The sequence below is a fragment of the Pundamilia nyererei genome, unplaced genomic scaffold (assembly GCF_000239375.1).
Source record: "Pundamilia nyererei isolate P.nyererei 1_Seehausen unplaced genomic scaffold, PunNye1.0 scaffold00244, whole genome shotgun sequence".
NCBI lineage: Eukaryota > Metazoa > Chordata > Actinopteri > Cichliformes > Cichlidae > Pundamilia > Pundamilia nyererei.
In genome coordinates, this window is record NW_005187645.1 from 262,038 (window position 1) to 269,233 (window position 7,196).

Below are 7,196 nucleotides of genomic sequence, written 5' to 3' on the forward strand. Positions count from 1 at the left end.
GGGGGGTATTTTTTGGTAATAAGTTGAGCTGTAGTGGAGGCATGGGGATTGTGTTCTCTAAGATTTATTTTTTTTTAATTGTTTCTTGCTAAGCAGAGGAAATAATCAAGGGGTGTTTACTGAAAGTTAAAGTCAAATATGAAAATGTGAAATTTGTTTTTCTCAGTGTATATGCTCCAATTAAAGGAGTGGACAGAATGGGTTTTGTTTTTTTTTTGTTTTTTGTTTTATTATTAAATGTCCTGTGTGATACTGTTAAGGATTCTAGTGATGATGATTATTTGTTTTTATGTGAGGGTTTCAATTGTACTGAAAACCCACCTTTGGATAGGAACCAGAACCTCATCCTGTGTCCTCTCACAGGCTCAGGCAGCTGGTTGCAGCTGTGCATCTGTCAGATGTGTTGAGGGTTTGCAATGGATATCAGAGACAGTACACATGGAGTCACTCTAAGGACAATCGTTTGTCTTTGGCAAGACTGGATCGTATATACTCATTTAAACACCATTTGAGTATTTTTAAAGACTGTCAGATAACCCCTGTTGGTTTCTCTGATCATTGTCTGGTTTATTGTTCTGTTTTCATTAAAAATGGTAATGTATGGAGTGCCTACTGGCATTTCAATACAGCCCTGTTGAATGAAAAAACTTTTAGAACAACCTTTGAGTATTTTTGGCTCAGTCACCAAAGATCTAAATCATATTTTATTTGTATCCAGCAGTGGTGGGATTTTGGGAAGTGTCAGGTCAAACAATTGTGTCAACATTTCACTCGTAATGTTACGAGAGACATAACCGGATAGGGGCTTTGGTCAGGTCATGTTTCCTCAGTGTCACAGAGATGGATGCCCCGTCTCACTTCTTCTTTGCACTGGAAAAGAAGATTGGGCAAAGAAAGACTGTTCACTCTCTAATGTCTGACAGTGGCTCCACAATCTCAGATCCTTCTGAGATCAGGAAGTTTGCTGTCAGCTATTATAAGGACCTTTTTAAGAGTGATTTCTCAGAAAATCCCAGTTTGTGCAATAGTTTCTTCAAGGGACTCCCTCAGGTGGCGGCTGAAGCCAATCGAAAATTGGAGGCTCAGCCAACTTTGCATGAACTTTATACTGCTCTGATTAGTTTTCAGACTGTAGATTCCTGGCATGGATGAGTAACTGTGAGAGGTCCTGTTGAATTTTACAAAGCCTTTTGGTCTTTGATGGGTGAGGATTTTCTGGAGGTTGTCACGGATAGTCTGCAGAGAGGCTTGCTACCTCTGAGCTGTAGACAGGAGGTTATCGCTCTGCTATGCAATTTGAAGAACTGGAGACCAGTCTCATTGCTCTGTATAGACTATAAGATGTTTCCAAGTCCTGGGCACCAGACTTCGAAACGTGATGGCTTCTGTCATTCATGGAGACCAAACATAGTGCGGGCCCGGCAGGCTGATAAGTGATAACATCACTTTGATTAGAGATATTTTGGACCTCTCTAGCTTTGGGCATAGATATTGGTCTCATTTCTATAAACCAAGAAAAAGCTATTGAATAGGTTGAACACCAATATTTGTGGCAAACTTTCACTGCTTTTGGCTTCAGCCCAGGTCTTGTAGCAATGATTCAGGTTCTGTACTGTGACATTACCAGTGTACTGAAACTAAATGGAGTCTTAAATGGTGCATTCAATGTTCTAAGGGGGTGAGGGCAGGGCTGTTCTTTGTCAGGGATGCAGTATTCCCAGGCAATTGAGCCTTTGCTTCACAAATTAAGACAGGACTTGTGTGGTGTTTAGATCCCTGGGTGCAATGTATCTCTAAAGTTGTCAGCTTATGCCAATGATTGAATTGTTCTGGTCAACACACGGAAAGATATTGAGATTTTAGGGAACAGAGTTTCTCTTTTTGGTTGTATTTCTTCTGCCAAAATAAACTGAGCACAGTGAAGCTGGAGGATGAAAGCCAACTTTTTTTCCACTCGATAAAAGTTAACGTGAGGGATTCTGGTGGTCAGGGACAAATGCAATCGCTTAGCAGGATGCTATACACGGGCCAAACTTCAGTCAGATCAACTGAGATTATTCATCCACAATACGAGGTTAGTTATTAATATACTGCAACAACATGGGAATAGAACAGCTGCGAGAGAATTCAACAGTAATGAATCAACGTTACAGAAGTGGAGGAAGCGCAGTTTTTGGCTTTCCCCATATTTCAAAAGTGCTTCATCTCTTTGCTATGACTGTCGCCCGGCATAATTTGCAGATGATAATGGTTGTAGCCGCTGCGATGCTTTTGACCAAAACAGGCGCAGCTTGATGACATCATCAACATGCGCTATCGCGATAGAGCGATATAGTCAAAATCTCTATCGTTGGCCAAATTTATATCGTTTCTATCATATATCGTTTATATCGCCCACCCCTACTTTGGATTACTTAACTCATTCACTGCCAGCCATTTTCAAATCAGGTAACTCCCCACTGCCAGGGTTTTTGAGCATTTTTACTCATTTTTGAAGAGCCACAGAAAACTGTGTGTTATGATCATATAAACGCTGAACCTACCAAAATGAAGAACAGACTCTCTTCTTTCATCCAAAAAAAAAAGCTTGTTTCTACCATTTTCCATTCTTTAGTAATCAGCTGTAGAAGAGAGGTGGGTTCCACCAAAAATGCCTGTTTTGACCAAAAAAAAGGGAGAAAACGAGCTTTTTGTGAAAAATACATTTCAAGCAGAAAAGTGCCTTTGACACTAATATTTCTTGCTTTGTGACACCTCTAACATATAAAATAGTTTTTCACTCCTATAAAACAGAAATAACACTGAGAAAGGTTATGTTTTATCAAAACAATTTATTTACAAATATATGAAAAAATAAAATGTACATAGTGAAACATTTATTCACAATGAATAATTCACTTTTGTGTGCAGTGTTCAAAACGTAATTGACGTCTATAGACGTCAATGGCAGTGAATGAGTTAATATATTATCATGCTTTTTACAACTACATGAACGTACTATTGCTGCGGGATTTCTTACTATTACTTAAGGTTACTCGCCATACCAATACCAACTAGATTTTTAAATCTTAATATAAAATGAGTAACAGTAGGGTAAGGCTGCACTTTTTGCAGTAATCTTGTATAGAAAATATATATAATATATAAAACAGGTCCGCGGCTCTGAACCGTAAAGCCGGCAGACCCAGTGGCATTTTGATCATCTTTATTGGATACGGTTGCTGGACACAGAGCTGCAGCTCTCCCACTGCCAGCTCAACCTAACACACAACAACAACCCCAACCACAGGACCCAGTGCAATATTTAAGTCGGCAGGCGTGATTGTGGATGCTGTGCAGGTGCATCCGCCTTCCCTGCACGGCACTGCAGGCCACGCCACGCCACACCGTAAAACCGTAAAGGGACCTCTGGCTAATACATCGGGTTCTGTGTTGGGCTCGTAGCCGAAAACTAGCTTTACTTTGTTGTCTGGGTCAAGTTTGCTAGCGAGAGACAGAGAGAGGCGTTGAAAGGCTGCTTAATGTTTCGGAGGAAAACACGAACACAGTGTACAGTCGAGTTTTAGTAGCTTACTTACAACTGGGCTCATCAGGCACTCTTTGGCTGCAGTGGTTATTATTATATTTACATGCTTCCAGCTCCCGCTTCTGGTCGACTCTCCTTTTTCTCCCTCCTCGCACTAACAGACACATAACGTGTATGGCAGTCCATTCTCCCTGCAGCACGGACTACACTGCCCATGAGGCCACATTCTTTAGAGCTATGCCTGTAACACTCTGCCTATTGCCTTCATATTAAACAATTTTTGTGAATAATAATTAAAAAAAATATTTCTTCACATCATTATGCGAGCCACAAGTAGAGGTGTTATGGGCCGCGAGTTTGAGACCCAGGCATTAGAGCCTCTTAATGAGTGTTTAGTTTGAGTTTCCACCAGCGAGGAATTACCAGAAATAGAGAGGGCATAGCCTAACATATGAAACAGGAAGACCGCTGTGATTTTTCCATTTATTTCAACAAAGTGACTGTATTCTGAATACCACATTTTTAAACGGTAACTGTAACGGAATACAGTTACTCATATTTTGTATTTTAAATATGTAACACCGGTACATGTATTCCATTACTCCCCAACACTGCTTGCCAGTGTATATGAATAGGAAGACGAAGGTGACACAAGGGCTGAATGTTGAGGTGGTCTCTGTGTTTGTCAACATGGTGAAGTCTAGGCTGCTGCTAGAATTTAAAGTTTATAAGGCAGCCTCAGACCTACACACTTTTCCTCAGGTCTGGGGTTGCAGATAGACAATCTGTAGTGTGGTTGAGGAGCACCTAGTTTTTGGGCAGGTGTTAATGTAATTATTTGATATATTGTGCTTTATTGATTGATTTTTGTGTTACATTTCAATATAACGTGTGTGCTAATATGTCGATTATCTATTGAGAAATAAAAGTATTTTCTAAAAATCAAAATCTCTTTTAGGTGCTGTTTCTTTTCTGAATGTGTTTTGTTACAGATGCAGCAGTGGGTGGCCTGTTGCGCTTTACTAGTGCTTTGTCCTTTTTTGTCTGTTCTCCATTTCTTCCCCCCTTTTTTTTTTTTTTTTGTCTTTATTTTGTTTTTATATTGAGCCTGTTAACTCTGGCATCGTCACACTACACATATAAAATAAAATAAAATAAAATAAAATAAAATAAAGCAAAAAGGACAGGGCATCTACAACATGATTCTTTTTGCTGAAGCTGCCAGACAGGACAGGTTGATTAAAAACCAAAAAACCCCAAAAAACAACTGTCTCCCCAATTTATTTATTGTTTATATTGATTTATTTATATGTTATGCATGTGTTCATTAATTTATTTTACATTCCCATATACAGTATTTAGTTCAGTTTTATTCTGTCTTAGTTATCTCAAATACATCAGAGGCGTGTTAATTATTTCCAACATTTCTAACCTGGTATCTTGTTCTCTAGATGAGTGAAGCTGGTTCAGTGTGCAGGACACACAGAAGCCGTGAAACATGGCCTGTACATCACAGTCTGCTGAAGGTTATATCAGAAGTGCAAGACGCCACCTTGTGGGAGGATTAAAGAATCTATCTGTGATTTTAGAGAACTTATATCAGCAAGGAGTTCTCTGTGATGAAGAGGTCAGTAAAATACAGGCAGAGAAGGACGACTACGACAAAACCAGAAAAATACTGGACTCAGTCACAAACAAAGGGGAAAAAGCCTGCTATGAGTTCCTCAAAATTATTTACATGACAAGGAAGAGGACTTTAGAGAGACCTCCTCTTCATTCTGGCACCAAGACATTTGACTTGCATCATTGGATCAGCTGCTTTCCCTTCAAGGACGACACAGAAATGAATGCAAACTACTTACAAGGTATTCTGAAGCAAAGATCCAGATTAAATATTTGTTACATTTCATTTTCTTTGTTATCTTTGATGTACTGATTCTATAAAATGTGCTTTAATATGCTGGTATAAATATGTATCCATTATTTTGTAAGAAAACTACATTTGATTCAAAGTCACTTTGTTTTCTCACTGTTTTCAGGACCAAGGCCGTGCCACAGATATCAGGAAAAGTTAAAGTCAAATGCAAAAGAGATGTCAAATAAGTTTTGGGGAGAAAGTAAAAAGCTGTTTGGAGGAAACAAGAAGCCTGATCTGTCGTACGCAACACTTGTATTAGACACAGACGAAAGTGTTTCTCCATCTAAAATAAAGAAAGTGAAGAAAAAGAAAAGCAAGCTGAGTCGCCCTAAAAAGATGAGAAAATACATCCCTGAGGAGAAACCAGACATTCCCCCCAGTGAGCTGCTGGAAACGGATAAAAACATACTCTTGGTTGGTAAACCTGGAATTGGAAAGACAGCACTGACTCATGAAATGCTGAGACTCTGGGCAGAAAGAGAAAGCAAAGAGCCTGATTACATGTTTTACTTTGACATGAGGGAAATATCTGACATCATAAGGGACAAAAACTTAGAGGAACTTCTTTTTGGTGTGTTCTGTGAACCTGATGAAGGCAAAGATGAGGTCTTACAGGAGATAGAGAGACACTCTGACAATATCACAATAATCTTTGATGGGATCACAGATCTCTCCTCACAGGTGGTCAAGAAAGTTTTAACAAAGAAACTACTTCCTCTTGCAAAGATCATCATAACATGCAGACCAGATAATGAAGACTTCCTTTCTGGGGACTTTCACAAAGTGGAGGTGAAAGGCTTTAGTGAGCAGACTATTAAAACATACTTGTCTGCAACACTCGGTGAAGATCAGAAGAAAGTTTTGAGTAGCGTGGAGCTGGTAACTCTTTGTCATGTCCCCATGTATGCACTGATGGTCGCTGTTTGCTTTTCATCAAAAGATGCTCCACAGCCATGTACAGTAACTGAGATATACATCAATATTGTTCGATTCTGCCTTCAGATAAACAGCCAAAAAACGAACAAAGATCTAAATTCCTTCATCAAAACCAAGAGAGAAGAAATTCTGTCTCTGGCTGAAGTTGCTTTTCTTGCAACCCAACAAAAAACTGTGAATCTGACAAACCTGACCTGTAAAGACATCTGTGTCCTGTCCTTCCTGAAACCACTTCTCATCAAGGTGGCCCCGACTGAAACAATAACCACACATGCATTCCTCCATTACACAGTGCAGGAGTTTTTTGCAGCACTGTGGCTCCTGAAGAATCCTGATAAAGTCAGAGATGTTTTTCAGCAGTGCCTCACAGAGGAGAAGAAACACATGAAACATCTGATCCCCTTCATGTGTCGACTGCTGAATGAGAAGAGCCCAAGTTTGATGAAGCATCTGATTCCAGATCAGGACCTGAAGAATACATCTAACTGGTTCTTCAAGGAGCTGATAAACACATTTCTTCCTCATCTGTGTGAGCAAGAAGAGGCTGATACTGAGGGCAGTGGGCTCCATGTCGACATACTGTATGCCAGTGCTTGTATGAGTCCCAGAGTCCTGAAGCGTGCATCTACCTTCTAGACCAGGGGTGGGCAAACTTTTTGATTCGTGGGCCACATTGAGTTCTAACATTTGACAAAGGGGCCGGAACAGGAGCAGATAGATGGCATGCTTTGAAAACATCACCTCATTGGGGGAAAAATACACATCTTGGGATATGGAGAAAACATGTGCTTTAATTTCCAATGAAAATGAAGAAAA